Raw genomic sequence first — 24,422 nt, forward strand, 5'->3', positions numbered from 1 at the left:
ACCCAGCAATGGGACAAGAGACCATGGGCAGAAATGGATGCCCAAGAAGTTCCACCTGAACATGATGGAGAACTTCTTTCCTGTGCAGTGACCGAGCACTGAACAGAGGCCAGAGAGGGTGTGGAGTCTCTCACTTGGAGGTATTCCAGACCTGTTGGGACACAATCCTGTGCCATGTGCTCTGGAATGACCCTGCTTGAGCAGAGGTGGGACCCAGTGACCCACTGTGGTCCCTTCCGACCTGCCCCGTTCTGTGATTCTGGGCTGAAAGGTCACCTGCACAGTGGGCATTGCTGGGGCCATGCCTGGGTGAGTGCCAGTAACCAGACCCTGGGTGGTCCAGTGTTCAGGGAGAGTCATTGAGTCCCCACTCTGCAGGTACTCAGCCATGTTCACGAGGTCTAAATCAATGCTGCCTGTACCCCATGGTTGTGTTGGGATGTCCTCAGCCAGGGATCTTGCCCTGCACTGGTTCTTCGCCCCTTAGCTGGTAGATCACTCACATCTGCTCAACAGTGCTTGGTAAACTTGATTTTCAGCATTCTCCAGTGAATATTGCAGGGATTGCTCCACTGCAGTCTGTATTGGAGGTGCTGTTGGTTTGTGAGAGGAGAGGCTGCCCTGCCAGAGGTGCCTGGAAGTGGAGCAGGTTGCAGTGGTCATGTCCCACCCCACGCACCAGGGATCATTGAGCCATTTAGGTTGGAAAAACAGTAGAAAGAAATTGCTCCCTGTGAGGGTGGTGAGGTCCTGGCACAGAGAAGCTGTGGATGCCCCATCCCTGGAAGAATCTTAGGCCAGGTTGGAGGGGTCTTGGAGCACCGTGGTCTAGTGCAAGGTGTCCCAGCCATGGCAGGGAGTGGAATGAGAAGAGCCTAAAGTCCCTTCCAACTCAAGCCATTCTATGATTCTGTGAAAAGACCTTTAAGATCAAGTCCAACTGGTAACCCAATGCAGCCAAGCTCAGGATTGGAACGTGGAGTTTTCCAGACAACAAGCTTTGGATGCAGGTGGGAGATGTTGGTTTGAAAAGTGGCAGGCACTGTGGGAAATCACGTGTGCAAGGGCACATCTGCCGTGTATCCTCTTACCCCCTGGGGCAGCATTGTCCTTTAATTGCTGGGTGGGTTAGGCGTGTCAACAGCCAGCATTGCTGCTGAACTGCAACAGCCAGTCAAAAAAAGGTGAATTTTCTGGTTGGTTGTCAGTTCCAGAGGTTTCTTTGGCATAAAGTATTTTGGCCTTCACTTTGGTTTGTGGACAAGCTTTTCTTTTCTGTTCATTCAGTTATTCGAGCTATCATGACACGGAGGAAGGGTAATCATTTAAGAACTGGAAGACAAGACAGCTGAGAGAAAGCTGGAACCACAACTTATATTCTCATGTCATTAAATCAAGTAAATATTAAAGAAAGCCCCACTGCAGCCATTCACAGCTTCTAGTTAAGAGCAGCTGTTGAGCATTAAGTTTAGAATCAGTAACAGTCTAATTCAGGGGAAAAATTGTGTTAGGGCTTGGAGAGCTGGATCATGTGAGAGCTCTCACCTGCATTGGTGAGATGTAGTTGATGGCACTGAGTCCTGTACCAGGGGTCACCTGATGAGCACATCCATGTGCCCCAGAAGCCTCTCTGCCCTTAAGTGTTTCCTTCTGTTTGGAGCTTCAGCATAAATAAACCACATAAGCATATCTCATTGTACATTAGGAATTTTTTTTCAAAAGTCCTGGAAAGCAAAGATTTTATCTCAACTTCTTTCTTAATAACAGTTATTATAATTCTCATTATCAAGGCAAGACTTAGAGGCCCATCTGTATTACTGCTGTCCTTGGTTTTGTGTATCCATGTGTATATGGGTGTTCTTTGAAAACAGTACTGAGAGCAGTGTGCTGTGTCCTGGGCTTTGAAGAAATGCACACGTTTTGCTGAAAACATCTGCATCTTCAAAATACTGTAGCACTGCAACACTTTCACTTGTGTTCCAGGTTTCTTTGCAGGCTCTTGGAGCTTTGGGAATTTGCTTTGCTGTGTTTTTTGAATAGAGTACAACTTTAAAGCAGAAGCTCCCTGACCGACTTTGATATATTTGAGTGGGTTTTTTTGGTCTGATTTTTCCTAGTTAGGTTTTTGGGTGGGATATTTTTAGTATAAAGCCTTTTAAGAATCAGAAGCTTGTTGTGGGCATGGTGGTGGTGGAGCTGGTTTAAAGATGATAGCAGCAAAGCATTTATCTCTCTGCCCATGTGCTGTGTGATTGTCTGCGTTGCTGAATTCGTGGCAGGTTGAAGAGCTGTTGAGTACTGACAGTGCCTTTTTAGCCTGGAATGCCCTAAACTTCTCTGCAGCATTCCTTTTCCCTACTTTTGTGAGGTCTTAAAACTATCTTTGTTTGAGTGAGCTGCTGGGTGCTGCTTTTGGGTTCTGTGTGCCCGCAGGCACTATGGTCTGTGGGACGCATAATTATTGACATCACTAAGAGAAAGAGGCAAGGAGCTTGGCAAGTATTTATGCACTTGATAGGACATAAAGGCATTCTGGGGCACAAAGCCCTTTCATGCAGTTAGTTCTGCCTGGTCTTTGAGGATTAAGCTCTGTGCTCAGACCCATGTCCTTATTTGATGCTGCAATTGCCTTAATTTCTGAAAGCGTTGGTGTCCTGAATGGTTAATGCTGTTTTGCACCTGGTCAGGACCAGCTGCATTGACTCTGGGTTTCATGTACATGCTGCCCTGTGCTGAGTTTTTTGGCACTTTGAGATGTCTTGATTAACATCCAGCGATGTTCAGTCCGTGTAGAACAGCATTAACATTTCAGAGGGGCCTGCAAAAGGTCAGTAAGAACTGCAGGTCTGTTGCCAACATGTGAATGTGGATTTCTTTGAATCTCTTTACAATGTGCAGTTCAAAACAAGTTTAAAAACCTTTAGTTTTGGGACTAGGTGCCAGCACAAAGCCTGATACAGAAAAACACAGCACAGATCACTACAACTGAGTTAAAGGCTTAGATCCTGGGAGTGTTTGGAGATGACATCTGTGTCCAGAAGTTAGGGTGCTCCCTGGGGAGAGGGGAATTGGGGTAATTACCACTCCCTGCACCAGGAACATCTGGAGTTACAAAAGGCTATTTCTCTTTGTATGAGAGGGTATTAAGACCCCCTAAGTAAGGGTAGGTAAAAGGCCTGGAGACATGAAATTGCAGCTGTAAGTCAGGAGAAGAGGGAGCTGAACCTGTTCATAGGGTGGTGTCTGGATAATTGGGTTGGTGAGTGAGAGGAGGGGAGGGCATTGCTGTGTCCTTTCTTTTGCATTTCTTAAAAGTATCCCTTGGCTTCCCCATTTTCCATTTCCTCAGAACTTACTACTTATTTAGGCTTGACCCAGCCAGTCTTTTTTTTCCTTACTGCTCTCCCACTCTGTTCCCATATATTCCCAAAAAAAGGAACTTTGAGGCAGTGGTGCCAGCTTTCAAGTAGAAGATGGAAGCCAAGGCCTTAGAGTGCGTTCGTTGTCTGCTTTGTTTTTGAAGCCAGAGTGTCACGTTATTTTTACTGTCTGTGCTGTTTGCTTGTCTGTGAGCACTGGGATAGCTCTGGCATCTCCCCAGTGCTTTGTGTGCTTACACTTGAGCACAGCATTGCTGTAGACCCCTGACACACAGAAACAACGCCGTGCTGTTGAAGATGCTCTCTTGAATGCCGGAAGAAGGGGGAAAGAGGCAGCATGGAGGTACATGGAGTATTTTTGGTACTGGGTGCTCTTGCTGGGGCAAAGGTTTGCATTTTTTCAGAGCAGATTCTCTCTCTTTCCTTCTGCAGCTCTAATTTCTGTGTGCTTTCTGTTGTTTCTACGCTTTTAAAAATCCACTTCTACACGTGCCTTTGTGTTCCCTTCCCAACCAGCTCTGCTAGAGCCACCTCTCATTTTTCCCCACTGCTTTTACTTTCTGGACCACTCTCACACCTTGATTTCAGCTATTGTGATTTGTGACTATCCCAGGGTTTTGTTCCTTGGATAAAGAGGAAGCCTCCTCAGCATGCTGGTGGCTGTTTCATGGTGGGGTGACTCCGTCTCCACTGAGAGCAGCCGTGCTTATATCGCTGTGAGCTTGGAGCACTCCAGTTCCTGGGGCAGGTGACTATCCTCTGCATCTCAGTAGGGATGGTGTCCAGATGTGCTTGACTGATGATGCTGGTGGCCTAACTATGAATTCAGGACTATCTGGAAGGCAGAAAAGGTCAATTCCTTCCTCTTCTGTCATTGCCTCAGAAGAGAAGAGTGTTTGGTGCTGGAAGCAGCCCTCTGGTAGGCTGCCTGTCAGAAAGAAAGATGAAATTGCTGGTTGCCTTGGTTAAAAACATGTCAGCTCCTGAAATCCTTACTATAGACTAGCCTGGAAACTCATGTCAGCAAGCTGGATGGTGTCTTGTATACATAAAGAAAAACTTGTGAAAGCTGTTGGTTGCTAAAGAAATGAATTGCCCATCTCCTTCCCCTCCCCCTTTCCTGCCCAGTCCTTTATTTGGCTCTGAGGAGAGCCAGGATGCTTGGTTATATATACTTTGCCGGCAAAGCATGGTTTGAGGCATGACTGCCATTTGAAGGCATTTACAAGGAAACCCAGGCAAGTTGCCAGTTCTTGTGCTCAGCCCTGGCTTGAGTTGCCCGTTGTTTTTAGCAGGGCAGAGGTTTTTCTGAGTACAGAAAACCAGTGGGTTTTTTTTTTTCCAGAAGGAAGAGCTATAAAATGTGACTTAAATCAAGTAGATAGTTTATAGCACTGGGATGCAGTTGCTCTGTTTTATTCAGTGCAGCAATGCCCTCAGTTTGCCAGTTATCCCATTAAAACTTTATGAGGCTGTGGTTTGCTGCTTTCCTTAGGGAACCACCGTGGTAAAGCCAAGTGCAAGCAAGCAGGGTGTATGTATGCACGTGAAGCTTTGCCTAGTGTAGCTGCAATTTAAAGACTCAGTGGTAATTAAGGTGTTGGGAGGGCATTTCCAGCTCCAAGGCCGGAGCTCAGGGCGTGTCGGGAGCCTGGGCTTTGCCGTGGTATTTGCGGAGCCCTCGGGGAGACACTATTTAAGTTGGTCTCGCAAAGGCTTGATTTACATTTTGCAGGTTTCAACACGAGTACTGAAGAGATCGGGGCTTTTAGTGGCCAGCAGTTATTCAGTGCACTTATATAAAGGTATCACTTCCTGCGTACACTTCAAATTCACAAGTTTTTCTCCTTCTCTGTCTCGGGATGCTGATGCCTCTGCCTGACGCCTTTGGGAATGCTATACAGGGCAGACCACCGACTTTGGGGGGTGGAGAGAGCTGGAACTGTGTGGTATTTTGCTGCAAAACCTTTTTGCTGCTATTTGTGGTGCTTGCCCTGAGTTGGTAGAAGAAATAGTCGCAGGTTTTCACACACTCAGTTCCTTTTGTAGGTTTAAACCTTTGAAACAGTTTGCTGCTCAGAACTGTTAGCGTGCTGAAAAGCTTCTGGCTTAATTTCTCTTGTAGCCTGAGGCTTTGGGAGGCTCTTGTGGCCTCTCTGAGTCTGCAAGTGAAAATCCCAGGCTGCCTCTTCCCATGGAAATGAAAAACGGGATTGCTCTGCAAACAACACTTAAAATTTCCAGTGTAGATGGATGGGACAGGAAACTTGGATCTTGGGTTCACCATAAGAAGCAAGGCTGTGAGCTTATGCTTACCACCTCTGTCTGGCTGAGACCTGCTGCTTGTGTCCTGGGGCCCTAATTCAGTGCTCACCACCACTGGTGAGGCCATGCTGAGTGATTTTACCCTCTGGCTGCATGCTCTTCCCGTGGATTAACTGGGGTATGAGATCTGGCATGTTAAACATCACATCTAAAGTCACCATCTCTGGTCTGTAACAACCTTTGGAAACTCACCCTGGGCTGCTGCCCCCCATGTAAGCTCTGGCATGCAAAGAACCATTCTATCCTGCTATTACACATCTCTTAACCATGAGATCTTGCTTATTGGTGGCTACCAAGGTGTGTTTTGATCAGAAAATAACATGAGTTTCATAGTTTTCCAATAATTTGCACAAATCTTGCTGGGTCTGTTGTCCTACCACAAAGAAAGGGATATGTTTCCCCCCAGATAGCCCTGTGTGTCTCAAATCAAGCTATACAGCCTTTAAGGCAAATATGAATGTGGCTGCTTGTGTTGAGGACATCATTAGCTGTGGTAGAAACTCTTTGTAAAATTAGGATAATCTCTTAGCCATTTCCAGAGGGTGTACTGGGGATTGCTCCCATTGTCCACAGTATTCCATGAGTAAGGTTGGGTTTTTAGCAGTGTGCTGGTGATGTTGGTCGTCACATCAGCATTGATGAGAGCTTCATAACAGCTGCTAGCAAACCATGAGATCAGAGAGCTGCTGCTAGTAGGCGTGTGCAGGTGTCAAACAGGACCAGGAACGTGAGAGGAGAAGCTGCCTTTTGTAGCTTGCCAGACCAAAGGTGCAAGCTGCTGATAGCCTTGGTGGGCTTTTAGGGAAAACATAATTTCTAGGAATTATTCTCCTGTAGAAGCTTGGAAAATGGTGAAAACTCATCAGCTGTAACAGGATCTGAAATAACAAGGTAATTTTATTTAAATTTAAGGAAAGTCTCAGTCTTTTTTTCTACCAGCCCAGCCCTATTTAAGAGATCCTTCAACAAAAAAACCCAAATTCCCACCAACCCCCTCATATATTATTCAGTGGTCTTCAGCATTCTGTTTGAAACTGGGTGGCAAAGCACTTTTTGTTTCCATGCTTCTACTTGTTTTAGATATTCCAGTGTGATAGTCATCAAAGAGCTGTTTCCAGTGGTAATCATGCCTGCAATTCTGACACAACACAGCTGTGTTCAGCAATGCAGAATTTCAAAATTTCCTCATTTAGAAATATTAGCCAAAAACTATCCAAAAACTATCAAAAAACTATTATTGGACTTTTTTTTTTCTTTTTTTTTTTCCTCTTTTGGCAGGTAAACTAGTACCATCTTGTGCATGGGAGGTACATTTCCAGGGAGCTCGAGGCCTTATTTGTACAGTTGGTTGGGGGTTTGGTGTTTTTGTGGGGGAAGGGGAAGACTTTTAAGATGTTTGTAGAGATGATATATTGAGAACTTGAAAAGACCCAGGGTTTGTTGGTTCTTGGCTCAGCTTTCTGCAATGTTCTCATTTCTGGTACAGACTTTGGTGTGCTTGGAGAACTGTTTATCTGACTTGGCTTTGTGTGGGTCCTGTGTTTTACAGGAGAACAATGTAAATAGCTGTTTCATCCTCTGGGGCTTGAGATGTTTCTGTGGGCAGGCCAGGGTGCAGAAGCAGAGTTAAATGGCTTTAGGAATGGCACCTGGCATGGAGTGCAAAGCAGGCAGACCTGACCCTTCCATTGCTGTTAACCCTCTGTAATGGGAAGATCACCTCTTAAAAAAACATCCCAAACCCCCTTAAACCTATCAAGTATTAAAACTTGCTTGATAACAGAGATTGTTCATCAAATGTGTGCTCAAGTGGGCAGTGGCTGGCTGAACATGGTAGCCCTTGGTTTCCCAGTGAGTTGCCTGAAATGCTCATTCCTTTTGGTGCTCCAAGGCTGAGGGAGCGCTGTGGAGTTTGGGCTTGGCACTAACCCAGTTCTAAGCACTCTGCTTTCTTCTTACAAGTTGTTTTTTTTTTTTTTTCAAAGTCTGCTTTATAGCTCAGCCTACTTGGCATCAAAAAAGACCTTGTTCCTACCACAGTGAGCAGCTGCTTGTGCAGCATGTTGCACTTGGTCCAGTTTGGTTTATTTTGGCGGGGGAAAAATATCAGAGGTGCTCAGCAGGTTGATTTAATTTTTAAAAAACTTTTCCTTTCCCTGTATACTTTGTTTCAGGAATGTGAATTTTTCTTATCTTTGAATTAAAAGATAATGTGTCTTGGAGTCTTTTTAAGGAAATGGTTGCATTGAACCTCTTCAAGAGGGATAAAGGGACTGGTTTTTTGGTGCCTTCTTATACTCCACAATCTTGTAAATACAGTATAAGTCATGTACTTTGAAAGGCTCAGTTTGTTTTGGGTTTATCTCTTATTGAGATTAGTGGAATAAAAAATCAGCCCCTTCTGGAAAAAGTACCATCAAAATGCTTCTTGATGTCAGTTTTGTGTGGGACTGTTTGACTGAGAGAAAAGAAAATGTTCTTGTCCTGGGTCAGCTCTGATTATGATGATTATTTATAGTCCTTTCATCTGCAGTCCTTTGCATGCTCCCATCTGGTGGGATATTGCAGTGGGATTTTCTTCCCAGCAGCTTGCAGGCCTGGTCCCTGGGGAGCAGCCCTGGTCAGGCTGCCCTTGCTTCTCAGCTTCTGAAAAAACATGGGTTGTTTGTGAGGATCCAGCATGTCTCCCTCTCTCCTGCTCCTGGCTGTGGCTCTCAAGGTGCTGGGCTTACCCCACAACCTCCTTTCACTGTGTGACAGCAGCTGATGCTTCCCTTCCAGCTGCTGCTTCCTCTGCCTTCTCTGGCTGCCTTCCATGGTCTCATGGCTCCTGCTGTCCTTGCTGGAGTTTCATAGAACAAGGGATTTCTCAACACTGAATCTACTTGATGAAGCTGTTAAGAAGCTGTTGATGAAGTCTGTGGTTGCTCAAAGCTTGCAGATCTGCTTACTGTCTCCTTTCTCCCTTTTTTCTCATTCCTGAAGCTCCTTGCAGTCTTCCTGGGTTTCCTTTTCCCCCCACTCCTGTTTTCCTGGTGCTGACATGTCCCTGGGCTGTGCAGATTGGGAAGGTAACCCACCCCCTTCCTGGGATGAGGTTTTTTAGCTGAGATCTCCCACAGTTCTAGTTCTAGCAGCAGCCTTGGTCTGCCTGGGCAGCATTGCTGCTGCCCTTGCACACTCACTGCTTTATACACATGTACAGACAAGGTGCTGGTGGTTTCATCTTGGTTAGACTGAGAAATACAGTGCAAGTTCAAAATCCATAAATGCTCGGTATTCCATGGTTTCTCATCTTGCACATGTTAGGGACTGGGGGGGATGGGAGCCCCTCATCAAAGGGCTGTTACAAATTGAAGCCATTTTTTTGGTCATAAAACCAAATGTTTGTCTCTGTTGTTTCCCAGCAGGGTTGTGAAGAAGTTACTACAAGCTCAGAGTAAAGAGAGTTGAGGCTGCAGGGATGGGGCAGCTGCTGCAGAGCTGGTGCCACTGCCAGAGCAAAATGTGAACTCTGAATAAAGCCATAACCCACTATCATTGTGCAATGTCTACTTAATGAAATCTAGTTTTTGCCCTGCTTGCCCTCCCTGCCTTGTTCTTCTGGGCTTGCAGGTGGAGCTGAGAGGGTTGCTGGGCACTGGGATGGCTCTTTTGTGCCCTCCATCCGTGCTCTGCAGGCATGAGTTTACTGATCAAATGACGGGTTTACACGAGTCGCTGCCCTTGTGCTTTCTAAGCAGGTGACTCTGCACACATCCCTGTGTGCTGCCCCTTTCTCACACCTTCCCTCCCCAGGGCCAGCCCACATTGCAGGGGGCTGAGCAGAGACGGTCCTGTGGCAGCTAAATCTTGTTTCCTTGTGAACAAAGTACAGATTATTTGTAAGTAATGATACAGTGACGAGCTTTTCCAAAAGCTCTGTAGCACTTTCAGGAAGTAAGGGCCTTTGTTACTGTTAGCAACTTAACACGTATTTTCTCTGCCACATATTTCCTTGTGGCCCTGTTTTCCTATACTTCTGTTCCTTGTAAGATGTAGGAGCTGTGTCAGGAGAAGCCACAACTTTTCTGGGAGATGCTGGAAAGGCTGTGAATCATGAACTTGGGGCACTCCTTCACATCCCACATTGGCTTTCTCAATTCTCTGTCAGACTGCTACCAGTTTTTGAGTATGGAGCACACAATTTCATGAAAAAAATAGTCCAAGAGGCACTCCTAGAAGATCTTTAATTTGATATCTAGTGATACATTTAGAACTCTCTAGGAAAATGCATTTTTCTGTGGCTCTGAAAGTACAAGGGTAGCCCTGGGAAAGAATATCACAAGATTCCCAAAGCCAGGTTTGTTGTCTTTCTGTGCTTTGATTTTCTTCAAGTTCAAGCAAAAACATGGCAGTAACATGGTTTTTTGATGCTAAGTCATGTTTTGCTCATAATTCATAGCCCCATGGTGTTGAACATTGCTTGGAGCAGCTATGGTGCAGCTGTGGCATTGACAGCTCATGAACACCACAGTCACCAGCTGGGTACAGGCCTTGTAAAAACTCTTGTGTCAGGGAAGACACTAGGCTAGTTTTGTGGTGTATTTGAAGTAGTTGGCTCTGGTTTTGTTGTAGTTACTCAGCCAATTAATGGTTAATTTATCAAGGATTTGGATATGCATTTAGAGCAGTGCTGCGGTCTGACACTGATCTCTGCCTGGACAGTGACACTAACTATTGTGTGGAAAAAGTTAAAAATGTTCATAGGAATCTCAGTTCTTCCTGTTGTGAAACCTTGTACTGAATATGTCTCCTCGTTAATTTGTCTGTGAATTTATCACCTTCATCATATCAACCATTTAGTCTGTTTTGTAACTTCAGGGCTGTGGTATGTTCTTTTGTGAGCTGTGTGTTAGAACATTAACATGCTGCTCTGGTGGGTGGGAGGGACCCTGTCTTCTGGTCCTTCTGTCCTATAAATCCTGACTTTCTTTATTGCTGTTACCCAGAAAAAGTCAAAGTTGGCTTGAAAGCAGTGGGAGGGAATGAAGTGTTTTGAAAGGATGATGCCATGGATGGGAGCGTTATTGAATGCTGGGGTGCAGAGATGGGCTGTGGGAAGAGAGGTGGTTCAGCCAAAGGGACAGAATTTGGAGTTGTTAATCTGCTTCATTAGAGCTGTGTACCGGAAAGTTTGAACTGTGCTTTGAAATTCACAGTGGTGCTGGCAGCCCGCTGGCATTTGTCCTTCCTGCAGACAAACACAGCTGCTGGGACCCGGCATCCCGGTGCTCAGCACCCCGCCGTGTCCTCTGGGCCCCTGCAGAAAGCTGCTCTTGGCTTCTGGGGAACTGTGAGAGAGCAGTGGGAGAGACCCCCAGGAAAGGAGGTGGTGTTGCCATTGGAGCCATGAGGACGTGAAAGGATGAAGGGTTTGATTCACATCTCTGCTCTGTGTCTGGGATTTGCGTCACAGGGTGAAATGTTCTCTGATGAACCCCTCTGAGGAGGGACCTGGGTGCTGGCCTACTTAAAAAAATTGCTGGTAAGAGTCTGAGCTGTTGTTGTGGTTTGACACTGGCCAAAAGCCAGGCACTCATGAAAATCATTCACTTCTTTTCCTCTGCTTTAGCTGAGCAGAGGAGGGGGAAAAAAACCTGAAAGGCTAAATGATAAGGATTAGAAGAAAAACACTTTATGGGCAAGACAGGTTCAAACTTAAACAGTATAAAGAAAATTTATTATTAACAGAATTAAAAATGGGTAATCAAAACTAAAATAAACTTTTAGAACACATTTTTCCACTTCCAGCCCCTTCTTCCTTCCCACCGACAGTGCAGGGAAACAAAACATGGGGTCTTGAGTTGGTTTGACACTTCTAAAAATCTTTCTTCAGATTGCTTAGGGAGAGGAGTCTCTTTTGCTATGCCATGGGGTCCTTCCCATGGGAGAGGAATTTCCTGTGGACTTGTCCAACACAGTTCTAATGTTCATGAGTAGCAGTCCTGCCTGAGCTGCTGTAATGGGAGTCCCTCCCATGGGCAAAATGGTCTTCCCAAACTATGTGGCACGAGTCCTTTTAGTTCATGGGGTGTAATCTATTAAGGATGAGCTGTTCTAGTTTGGAAGCCAGGGTCCTCTTATCTCTGGAAGCAAGGGCCTTTCTATTTGGGTCTCTAGAGCTTCTTAGCATCCACTTGCTCCAGCATGAGCACCTTTTCTCATGGGCTCCAGGTGGATCTCTGCATCCCCCCATGCACTTCATGAATTACAGGAAGACAGTTGGTTATATTATAGTCCTCACCATGGCTTCCAGAAGAGACAGCTGGTTGTATTATAGTCCTCACTCCAGAAGAGTCTCAGCTCTGATGTTTGGAGCACCTCCTCCCCTTCTTTCCTTTCACTGACCTTAGTGTTGGCCATGTTGTTCTCATGTGTTTTCATCTTTTCCTTTTCTCTGATTTGGGAAAAAATTGTTGTTCATAGGTTTGTGTGTTCTCAAACTGTACCAATTGAAAAGTTCTTACAGGGTTTTGCAGTGCTGAAAGATTGATCTTGTCTGGGCTCCTTATTGAGGTGTTGCTAGCTGTGGTCCCCACCGCCGCCACAGCCCTGGCACCATTCAGCTCCTCTCTTCATGTGGGGTACTGAAAAGGAGAAACTGCTGCCACCACCTCTGCCTTTCTGCTCTCAGTATGGTTGGCTAAAAGCAGCTAAAAAGGCAAAGTTCACTGTGAGCTGTGCTGAGATGGCAGCACCTGCATGATCCCAGCTCTATGGCCCCAGCTGTGTGGCTGCTCCTGGTGCCGGGAGGGCCCGGATCCCACCACCCTCAGAAAAAGAAGAAAAAAAATGCATGTGTTATTTTTCTTTCTTAAATAAGTCATCACAGAGGCATTACTAACGTCTCTAATTGGGCCAGCAACGTGTCCATTGTCAGAGCTTTCAGAGATTGACTCTGCTGGACAGTAGAAGCTTCGAGCAGCTTCTCTCTCAGAAGCCACCTCTGTGGCTTCCCTCACCCACCAAAAAAACCCCAGACATACAGTTAGAAATTCACATTTCTAACTAACAGAAATGTGAATGGAGAAATCAAGTATGTGCTCCTGTAACAGTCTCTGGTCTTGCTTTGTTCAGGTACCTGTGCTCAAGTGAATCTTATTTTAAAGCATACAGCTGAAATCTATCAACTTTTGGTTTTCTCCTGCTGATGTCTTAAAGCTGACTTTCAGCAGAGGTAACCCTCCAGAAATGGCAATGGATTGCCAAGGGTTTTGGCTAGATAGTAGGCGTGGAGGCTGTTAAGGGTGTCATATGTTCCTCATCAAGTTTGGCTACCCTGATGTTTGGCTACCCTTGGGAAAGAAGTGGCAGTTGCTTCAGTGGTACTACAGGGTGTCTTGTCAGGTATAAAATAAGAATAGCCTCAAAAACAAATAATAAAAAATCCATGGTGGCTTTCCACATGTCCTGCTTCCTGAGGTAGTTGCTGAAGCCACTTCTTTATTCTTGCATCTGCCTGCAGAGGAGAAAGAGCCTTTAGGCCAAGTGACCATGGTTTGCAGAGTGGAACATCATATGCTTTTTATCATAGAGGTAATGGTTAATTAATTAAGTTCTAGTAGCAGAGGTTTGCTTTGAAGTGTAAGCAAGCATTAATAGTTAAAAGTGTGTGTAACTCCTGGGTCTGTGAGCTTTCTTTGCATCCTTTAGAAAGGCGTGTTTAAAGATTCTGAAGGGGAAGATTCATATCCTGCCTGGAAAATATTACTGGTCATTCTGAATCAGTAATTAAAAAAGGATAAATAAATAATTGGTAAGGAATTCCTGAAACATCTTCATTTACTGTGCCTAAAGAACACATGCCGCTGTTTTTTTTGAAGTATGTTACCAAGGTAAAACAATCAAATCATCATTAAACTTCCTTTCAGTACTTAATGGGAACTAATAAGAAAGGTGAGGACAGACCTTTTGAGAGTGATAGGAGAAGGAGTGATGTTTTTAAACTAAAGCAGGATTGGTTCATTTAGATATAAGGAAGAAATGAGGGTGGTGAAAACAATGGAACAGGTTACCCAGAGAGGTGGTGGATGGAAACATTCAAGGCCAGGCTGGATGGGGATCTGAGCCACCTGCTCTAGTTGCAGATGCCCCTGCTTGTTGCAGGGCATTGGACTGGGTCGCCTTTAAAGATCTCTTCAACGCAAACCATCCTAACATTCTCCAGAATGAAGTATAAGCCATAAGGATGAGCTGGTGGGGGCTTGGGTTTTCTGTCAGGGGCTGCTCCAAGACTTGCCATGTAACTTTGCACTATATCACTGGGCCGTTTTTGTCCTGCACATCTGCTGCTTCCCCTCTCTCTTCTTCACCACCCAAGGCTTTCATGCTGACAGTCATGCTTTGTGTTCTGTTGCTGTGACAACAGAGTGCAAGGCAGAAGCATTTTGTGTATGTGAATTGTGCAGTGCCCTTGCAGAGTAGCTGTCCTGGGGCTCAGTGGAGTGCTAGAAATCTGGGCAGCAAGGAATGAAGGTGTGACTTCACAGCCTCTCATGTGTGCTGTGTCTCTCAGCCCTGTCCACTTATAGCAGCTGGGGGCAAGGAACCACACAGCCCTTGGTTGGTAGGATCAGTTTGCTTGCTTAAGTGCCAGCAGTTAATTTAATGCAAAGATAACCTTTTGGTGGCCTTGGTGATCCTGAGGTGTGCCTGTGACCAGGTAAGTGCTGGCTGGGGGGAAAGAGGCACCAGGATACACAGCTCAGGGACCGACGACATACTTAGACTAGTCACAGACAACTTTGAAAACATCCTAAAACTTTTTTTAGAAGAACTCATGTGATGAGAATTGAGGAGGAAATTCCTCCCTGTGAGGGTTGGCAGGCCCTGGCACAGGGTGCCCAGAGAAGCTGTGGCTGCCCCTGGATCCCTGGCAGTGTCCAAGGCCAGGTTGGATGAGTCTTGGAGGAACATGGTCTAGTGAAAAGTGTCCTTGCCCATGGCAGAGGGTGGAATGAGCTTTAAGGTCCCTTCCAACTCAAACAGTTCTGGGATTCTCTGATGCTAAGACAAACTCACAACTGTGGATTTTGGATTATTAGAAGCTATTGTGAGCTTTCAAAACTCAGACTTCTATAAAAGGAATTTGAATTTCCACTTTTATGTCTTGCACATGGGAGCAGCTCATTAGGTGAAGCAAGAAACGAGAAAAAGGTGAGAGCAGAGAACATTTCTGGGGGAGGGCTTTCTTAGAAAAGACATTCTTGTCTGTATTTAAGTTAAAATACTGAACTCTTGTAGAGTTAGACTTTATACAAAACCTCTTTATTTGGAGATTGAGCTGTCCTATCTTGTTTTAGCTGGCTTTGCATAAGAAATAATAATGAGATATGGTTTTTTAAATAATAGCCCACTAAGTGGGCCGGGTGATATTTATGCATTTGCTTGACTAGCGTAGAAGCAGATTCAAGGGCAACAGATGGATCTAGACTAAAAAAATAACTTGATAGATAGTCCACTTGTTTGTCTTCTTAAAGCTTTTCATCACAAAGAGCTGTTAAAAAAATAATGTGAAAGTAAAAATTTCCCATCAATTATGCTGAAGATGGAGCTAGCAGATTCCAGTGCAATTAAAATTATAGGCTTATTCATTTTAGAATTAATAGCACCACAATAACTTGCTTTTCAGTTGGTGAGCTGGAAGTTCTCATGGTGATGAATGAGATAAAGCTCATGAAGGAGTTTTGCACCTCTGATACTCGTTGCATATCTAAGAGTTAAACATAAGGAGAGAGGGAGGCTGAAATGATTTGGTTAATTACTAGAACAGCTCTTGCTGTTGCGTCAGCATTTCTTTCTTTTCATCTCTTAGGAAGCTTTTCAACAAAAGTTGGCATATGTTTCTCCTAGGAGGAGGTTTTCATGCAAGTCACCTGCCACCTGTACAGAGCTGCTCTTCAGAGACAGCCAATGAATGGTGATAAATCTTTGCAGTTTATAGTAGTAAAAATGGTCATGCCTTCTGGTTTTGGGGGCAAAAAAAAAAGGCTTTCTTTGATCCTGCAAATGAATTGTATTTATTGGTTCTAGAGAGAGGATTGAGGTTTTTTATGCAACTTTCACCTACTTGCTTAATCTTCCGGGTGCCTGGAGGAATGGAAAACAAGTTTAGCATACCTGAGGGCTTTTCTTACTGAGGTCTCCCTTTAGTCTGTCCTGCCCACACAGAGCTAAAGATGAGCAAGAAAACCCCCAGAGCAACACATTTTTGCATGGGTATGCAGCAGTTCCTGCCCAGTCAACTTTTGCTGGAAAGATCCAGCCCATCTGCTGACCTGGAGCTGCCTCTGATGTGCTGGGAAGAGGTACTGAGATCCCCAATAGGGTGTTCAGGTTCTGGGGGTGCTTGTGTAGAGGGTGCACCAAGGACATTTCTGGTTTAATCCTGACTGGAAGCAGAGCATGTGGACAGATGCTCTTCCATCAGATCAGGGAAAGCTCCTTTGCAAGGCCAGGCACAGCATTGTAGTGCAACTTCATCTTTCCCTCTCACTCTCACCTTTGGGAGAAAGGTGGCGAAGAGTCAGCTCCCTCCTCCCCAGACAATGCTTGAAAGCTGTTCCCAGTGGGCTTGGTTTCAAAAGCAGAGTGAAGTCCCTGGAAGATGTAAGCTGCAGAGTCTTGCTGGGGCTTTTGGGGTGCTGAGCCCTTCTTCCTGAAAAACCTCTGGATCTTTTCATTTTTGCTGCTAAATGCATCCTTTTCCAAAGGCAATGAGTTTATGACTGCTCTGGAGCAGGGTGTCTCCAGCTCCAGCACAAGCTGAATCCTGCCAGCAAGGCAAGCAAGGGCTTGTTAGCTAAAGATAGCGTGCACACATGTACACGGGCCAGGGGGGTAGAGAGCTCTGCAGGCAATCTGATTTACAGTCATCCTAGACATCCTCAGCAAAATTAAAGGAACCAGATGCCTCCAATAAATAATGAGCCATTTAAGGTTGGCTTTATCCTTTATAGCACCTATTCTCAATGGCAGCCATCCCAGATGACACTGCATCACATATAGGGCACTGACCTTTGCATCAGATTCAACTCCACCATGTGCCCCCAGGAGACCAGGCATTGGTTTTTGGCATCTCTCCTGTCTTTGAGGCCAGTATATGTTTGTAATTCAGTAATCCCTGCAAATCATTTGGGCTGCCTTCAGTTGTGGCTTGTGCTCATGTGATTTGGGCTGGCCCTGAAGAAAGTTCTGTTCAACTCTCATTTAGTTATACTTCCTTTAGATTTATTAAATAGCTGTCTTTTGCGTGGATGGAAAAAGTTAAAAATAGAGCACTCGAGGAGGGGCTATTGTGTTGGTGCTGACAGGTTCACTTTAAGAAACACCAGGTTTTGGAAGGAGTTGTGCTCGCTGATGTCCTCTTGACCCCATACTAAGGACCTGCTTTTTGGAGCTCAGAAGAGACTGTCTCTTGGATAAAGTGGGGTTTAGTGTGCTACTATTCACTAGGTCATGTGATTATTTTAAATCATTGACTGAGCTTGGGATTTCTGAAGAATTGGGGTCTTTTCTTGTTGATTGCTGTGCAGGCATATATTAAGGAACAAGGCACAAGGGGTGATACAGAGGAAAAAATGACAGTGTAGTGATCTGTACCATACAGAAAAATAAGTTTTTGCAATTTCCCTTTCCCCAGTAGTAGTAACTGCTGTAAAAGCCAAATTCTTTGTTTTCAGGACACCTAACTTTGCCGAGCTTGCCCCAAACCAAAGCCATGCCTTTCAGATGAGAAGGTAAAGGCAGGCAAGACTTTTATTTGATGGGATTCTTTAACCATGAAACTGTGTCTGTCCCCAAACATAAACCTGAGCCACAACTATCTCTGGCCATATTGGTTGCAGAGACAAGATTCCAGATGTAAATAGTGCATGGAATGATGGAGAGCGTTTTCCTGATTCTCCCATCTCAAGCTGTTTTCTTTTCAACAGCTGTCAGCTGTTAATATCTGCATTTTGTCATTGTGGAAATCTCAGCAGTGACCACACAGCTTTTATTGCACTGTGTCTGGTGGTGTGAGCAGACACACAGGCTTATGTCAGGCCTGTGTGGGTACTTGCCAGGTATTGTCCTGTATCTGTCTGTCTGTCTCTTGTGCAGCTGTGAAAGTCACCTGTAACTTGTGTGGAATTGTAGTTCTGTGGGAAACTGGGACATGGAACAAACATGAGGGAAAGGTAACAAGCTGTGGGGTTGTGCTTTTTTGTTTTTCTTTTTTGTTAGCCTTCCCAAAATGGTAGGAATAAGGGGAGGTTTTCTGAAGTTCAGGTTTTGGCAACATAGTGATTGCTCTCTTCTGCCTTCCATTGCACTGCACAGATGTCCTTCTTGCCTCCTTGTCCAATGAGGATTCCCTCTGATTTAGTAGGATCATCTAACCTTGATAAAATAACTGGGTTACTTCCTGTTGGTTACTGGTTGTGCCTTTGTTCCAAAAGTGCTAAAGTTTGTTGCTTTGTGGGCAGTGCTGAGGCTGGAGCTGGTGGTAAGCACTGCTCCCTGACTTCACATGGAGCACAGCTAAAGGTGTTCAGAGTGAGTGCATGCAGGTACTTTCCGTCTTCAGAAGTTAATTGTAAAATGATTTTAATATATCTGGAGATTTTTAGTTGAGGAGCATTCAAATTTCTTTAAAAAATAGTGGGGACTATGGGTTTTTTTATGAGAAAATGCTGTTATGCTGAGGCTTTTTTTGGAGTTCAAGTGAGTAGCATGCTTCTGTAAGCCTTTTTTTAAAGCTTCTATTTATCCTTGTGGTCATAAGTTATGAAATAGTCACTGCCACAGGTCACAATAGTTCTGTGCTAAATTTGGGGATATAACTGGCAGCTTGCGTTTTCCCTGGGAACTTTGTTGTCAGGTTGGTACAGCAAGCTTTAGCTCCTTAGCTGTTGAGGGGAAAGAGATTCTTCATTCCATTCCTTTTTAATGTTTTTCTATTTTGCTTCCAGTGCATTTCTATTCACTAGCTTTTCCATAGCTGTGGAAGACATTGAGACTTGGAGTGGTAGAGCTGTTGCAGCCACTTGGTTTTAGTGTTTGTCTTGCCTCTCATGTCCAAGATTACTTTGTTCTTTGTGGTTTCTCATTGTGTTTTGCCAAACCCCTGTATTTCAGAGCTGCTTCCTGGTTGTGGCTTTGTACCAGCTTAGGAATCTCCACATAATTGTTCTTTGCTTTTAGTGTGTGATAGAAGCAAAACTGTGCGGGAGGTGAAAGTGTAGAAATAATGAAACTCTGTGAAAGAGATCCAGGGGTTTTCCATGTTTCTTTCCAGCTTTTTGCATAGGATTATTTTGCATTTAAAAACCAACAAATAAAGCTATTTTACTTTTTCCCCTATGGTATTATAGCTAGTCAAATTTTTATTAAAATAAATAAAACTAAGAAAGGCAGACACAGAGATCAGTGGTCTTCACCTGGCTGTAAGTGCCTGGACTTGAACAGCCATGGCAAATGATGTGGTTTCTTTTGGAAAAGTGCACTAAAAAGCCAAGCTCCTCTTCATGCCTTCCTCTTTTGTTTATTGGTGATTTTCCCAAAATGAAATGCTGCTGACAAAAGGGATTGCTCAACATGTGGGAGTACGTGTCCCACTGGGTCTGCAGATGATCTGCCCTTCTGGCAGAGGCAGTGCAGGACGCTCCATGGCCAGTGGCTGGCTGGGCTACAGCTTCCAGCTGGGGCATGTTGGAGGTGACATGTGGTCCAAGCACAAGCAAACGGGGGTGCTCAAGCATGAAATTTTTTCCAAGGTACTGCTCTAGTGAAAAGAGTAGAAATGGTACTGGACAAGCTGGAAACCTCACGGCCAGGTCCATGCTACAAGTAGATGGTGGGTAGAAAACCACCATATCTGGCTTGGTGCCCAGAGTGCATGGTGTTGGAAATTCAGGTGTGCTGCAAAAAGTCCTTTATGTGTTTTACTTATTCCTGGGCTTTCCGAAGGTGTCATCATTTGGCTGCTGCCAGCACCAGGTTGGACACCTGAACAGAAAAGCACTCAATCCCCCCCAGCTAGGTTCATTTTATCCATAATGGCCTAAGTGCTGTTGCTGTTAGCTGGAGTACTGGAATACCCCTTGCCAGGCTCACCATGGCCCTCAGAGGCTTGTAGGGTATGTTCCAAGGGTCTGTTGTCCAGCCCAGCTGCCCTGTGGCACTCCAGCACACTGCTGGAAGCTAATAGGCTTTTCTTGAGGATTTCTTAAGCACATAGGCATTAAAATTCTCTCCAAAACCACAGGGAAACAGTTAGGGGTAAAACCCTAGGAAAGGAACCTGGCTGATCCTGTTGTTTCTGGGATCAGCAGCTTTCCTGTTTACTCAGCCGGGCTTTCAAATTTTTGTCCTGCTGCTTAGAAGTAAAGTGCAACCCAAACCAGTATTTAGTTCCTTCTGGTTTTCTTTGTATTCTAGGGACAGCATAGGCCTTTGAAAGAAGGCTTTGCAGAGCTAGAAATTGCCAGGTACTGATTGTTACTGTGCTTTTCTACTGGAGACTTGCTGCCTTTGAGGTGAATTAAAATGTTTAAAATTTTCAATTATAAAATTGTAAAGTCCTCTATGTGCGTGTATTGGGAATTGACATATGGCTTCATTGCCTGACCCTGCTCTAAAAAAGTTCAGTGGGCAGTGGAGAAGTAGAAGATCAAATGGACAAGACTGGATGTTCTTTAGGGCAGTCTAGTAACTGACCATCAAGTGGCCTTTGCCCCTCCAATCCACTTGGTCTGTGTGGGTGAGGAGAAGGTTCTGATTTCTGTCGATCTGGGAGTGGCAGGCAGCTCTGAAGTTGAGGGTTTTGTCAGCAAGCCGAGATTGCTGGGGGCTCTCAGCTAGACACTTCCTTCCTAACCTCTTCAGCAGAGCACTCTCAACTAAATGAAGTTTTGCCAAAGTAAGCATTCCTGCTTAACAGCAGTATATCACCAGGAATGACTCTGACTTTAAAGCCTTAGGAAGAGGAGTTGTCTGGACACTGTAGCAAGATAACATTTTTATGTACTTGTTTTTTAAAGCACAAGCCTGGATTGCAGAGACAGGGTTTCAAGTTCTTGATCTGAAGTGAACTGGTAGGGAAAATGCCAAATTATTTTTCTGGAGTGAGAAATGTTTTGTACCTCTACTCAGCCTACTCATGGGGTGATGCCCCTGGAAGGAGCAAGGTGCTGATCTACAACTGTGATAACTCATTACAGCTTTGTTCCTGAAAAATGTCAGGGACATTCTGTTTCTGTCCCAGAAAAAGAACAGAAACAAACTTCAAAACCTTGGAGGTTGCTATGAAACAGAAGTGTCTTCCCCTTGGCTCTATTAATAAAGCCTTTAAATGTACTCAATGCTGAATTCCCTTGCCATTGCTGGTGAGGTGCAGTGTCATGTATGACTGGTAGGTATGTATCTTCTCTTGCCACCAAACATGTCTTGATTGTGGATTCACTGAACTACTTCAGGCAGAATTAGGGTCCTGTGTGCTGCCTGTCCTGTGGCACTGGTACAGAGGAGGGTGGTTTTCTGTTCCTATTTTGGAACAGAAAACCTCTTTTTCCTCCTCCTTTGGTGAAGGAAAATAATTTTGATCTTTTAACACTTCAACAATTTTTGAAAGTATACTTATTTTAGAAAATACAACTGTCCTGCAGATAACACTTGTGGTTATGTTTTTTTCTCTCTGGCTTTCACAGTTTCCTTAAAAGGGTTTGTGATTTCTTTGTGACTTACCTCTGGAAAGCTTGATGCAGTTTGCAGGAAGGACCATGTTACCCCAGACACTGCCTTGTGTGTTCCCTGCAAGACCCAAGGATGCAGCACTGCCTTTGCATCTGCTGCATGCAGACTTCCTGCAGGGGCAGGTTTAGGTTTGCAGAGCAGAGATGAGCAGAGGGTCCTGGAGCCAGCTCAGAGGATGCAGCATCTGTTTCCATCTGCAGTGCTCAGCAGCAGTCCTGTTCATTTTGGATAATTTTGTGTAAAAATTAGACCTGAACAATCTGTTCTATGGAGGATAACAGCTCTAATGGGGAAACCTCTCTGTGTGCTGCTAAGGTGTTTTGGAGCCCTGTGTACCCAAATGTTTGTCCTCTGCATGGAGGGCTGTGGCAGTGAAGCACGTTGCCCTGCAGCTGGAATGTGCTCTGGCTGTGTTATTGGGCTGGATCCCCTCCCAGGGGTGAGTGTCCATGTGGAGCTTAGGTGTAGCTTTTGGTCAGTGAACCCTGAGACCCCTTCTCCTGACTTAGTCTGGTTGCTCTCCAAAGTCTCAGGCTGCTTTAACTTGGGTGCTGCTGATTCTCACTGGAGATCAGCCATGTGTATTCTCAGTTTATCTGTCTGCAGCCTGGACCTTAATTCCTTTCTGCTTCTGTTCATAGAAGACATAAGTTTGGAGGGGAACCACAGACCCTTCTGGACTTCTGATCCAGACTTCTGCTTGGAGCAGGATCAATGTTGAATTGAGGCCAGGTTACCCAGGGATTTGTCCAGTCTCATTCTGGAAATTTCCAAGTTCTCCTCCTGATGTTTGTTCATGAAGTGGTACAGTAACTCACATTGGTGTTGATGCCAAAGCATCTCTCTGTGTAGTTGTGCCTCTTTGGATTTGTACAAGTTCTTGGTCATGGCCATCATGATTTTCCAGGTAGCAATCACAAAGCAGACTGCCAAGCCTCTGCTTGTTAAGCATCAATTATCAGATGACTTTTCAGATGAGGTTGGTTTGGGTGTTTACATCTGTGTAACATGGAGATACTGCCTTAAGAAAAAACACTTAAGTGACTGGAAAGAAGGAAAAGGAGAAGTTGAATTGGTGACCTCTCTGCTGGGTCACTTATTTCTGTAGCTGACTGCTTGGGAACATGTCATTCAGTGCTAGTGCAAAGCATGTGCTGGGTAGGGTTGAAGGGTGGCTTGTTGCCCCTCCTGTTCCCCTTGTTGGGATGTGCTTGCTTTGAAGGCCTCTGGACTTGATGCTTTCCTACTTGAAGACGTTCTTGTCAATTTATATTTTCTGCAGAGCTTCATGCATTTTTTCAAGGAGCAAACACATAACTGAAAAGTTTCCAAAGCCGCCTTAAGGAATGAGAAATGTTCTTCTCTTTAGGTGTTCCCTGAACATGAACCTCAGTTGCAGTAACTGTAGCAGTAAATGAAAAGTGCGAATTGTCCTGGTCTCCCCAAGGGGTTTTTAAATATCTGAAAGACAACAGTGGTGTCTGTGCCCTGGAGCTAGGGAGTGCTTCTGACATAGCAGAGACTAACATGCAAGGTGAGTGTTGCACAACTGAGTGTTAAGAAAGAGTGGATGGAGCTGACCCTTCTCATGGATAAGTGTGGTGGAGCAGATGTTGCATCCTGTTACTGAAGCTTGGAAAGGACCTGAGCTGTTTTGAGGTACCTGAAAAGCCTTAATTCTGAATCTTTCTTTAAAGCTTTGAAGTTTTAAAATGTTTGAAAGTAAAAAGATGTGGCTAGGAAAAACCTGGAATGAGATTTCCCCTTCAGGCAGTTTAGAACCCCTCTCCACATCACATCTCCCTGGGCTGATTTCTGCTAGTGTTAGTAGCAGGCTGATCTCTGCATTTGAGTTTTCCTTCTAGTTTGCAAAGCAGAAACTGAAGTAAAAGTAACATCTCAAGAAAAGTAGGAGGTGTGTATGGAGTGTTGGCTGAACAAGCCTGTACTCTGTGTGTGTGTGTGTGTGTGTGTGTGTGTGTGAAGGTGAGGATGATGCAGAAGGCACCTCTCCTCTCCACATTGCTGCAGCGTGCTTCAAAGAGCTCACCCAAGCTGGAAGGGTGGGCTGAGCAGCCAGAGGAACAGATGGTGCTCATTTCTGAATTTACCGTGTTTCCTCCTCTGTCCCTGCCCCCTGCAGGCATATGAAATTGCTTACCATATTAATTCCAGAGACTTTAGTAAACAGAATGTGTAAATACATATAAACATCTACTTGATCTGCTCTGGTTTGCATGTCTAGGAGCAGGGTTTTCCAAAACTTTGCTCCCAGCCTTGGGGCAGAGGAGGAGGAGTGGGAGAAGGAGCTCAGGCATGCACCTCTTGCCTTTGCTCAAGTCCACCTCTAAAGCAGCCCCCTGAGCTGGTCTGGTATGGCAGCCCTTTACCCAGGGCAGGGTCACCCCAGCTGTTTCAGCTGGGCTGGGAGGCTTAAAGCTCATCTGCCCTTTTGAAGCTTGGAATAAAAATGGTCCGTTGTGATGGAGTGGAAATGAACCTTGGTCATGGTTTCATCTGCCTTTTTAGCATCCTCAGGGTGGATCACTTCGTGCTAATCTCCCTTTCCAGGTCGGTCACCATTCTTGTTTTTGCTGATGTTTTGATTACAGCTGGTGATGTTGAGCTCCTGAGGAGTGGCTGTCATCAGTTAAATGGGTTTGTGCCACTCAACACTGCAGGTGTTGGCAGGAGCCCTGCTGGACAGCCATTGGGTCACTTTGATGACCATCTAGTTGGAGGCTTGACTTGGTGTAGAGCAAGTGATGCAAATGCTGTTTTCTGCTCCTTGTTGCTGAGCCTCAGGTGGTGAAGTCTGCCAGATGCCAAGTCTTACCAAGGGGGAGGGCAGTCACTGTCCTAGTGAGTTTAACAGGGCTTGGGCACAGTTATCCATCCTGGGACAGCAGTAGTAGCACCTCAGAGTTGTTGTTCCAGTGA

At 45.0% G+C, this 24,422-nt stretch overlaps 1 protein-coding gene and 1 long non-coding RNA gene across 2 annotated transcripts in view; both read left to right on the plus strand.

Annotated features, from left to right (window-relative positions):
• The window catches only part of LAMC1 (laminin subunit gamma 1), a 67,696-nt gene that overhangs the window by 938 nt on the left and 42,336 nt on the right, over positions 1-24,422 (plus strand). The window lies entirely within an intron of this gene.
• Positions 153-9,240, plus strand: LOC132331260 (uncharacterized). Its single transcript, XR_009487532.1, has 2 exons — positions 153-3,723; positions 9,116-9,240. It is a non-coding gene; the product is annotated as an uncharacterized LOC132331260 (long non-coding RNA).

This window comes from Haemorhous mexicanus, chromosome 9 (assembly GCF_027477595.1).
Source record: "Haemorhous mexicanus isolate bHaeMex1 chromosome 9, bHaeMex1.pri, whole genome shotgun sequence".
NCBI lineage: Eukaryota > Metazoa > Chordata > Aves > Passeriformes > Fringillidae > Haemorhous > Haemorhous mexicanus.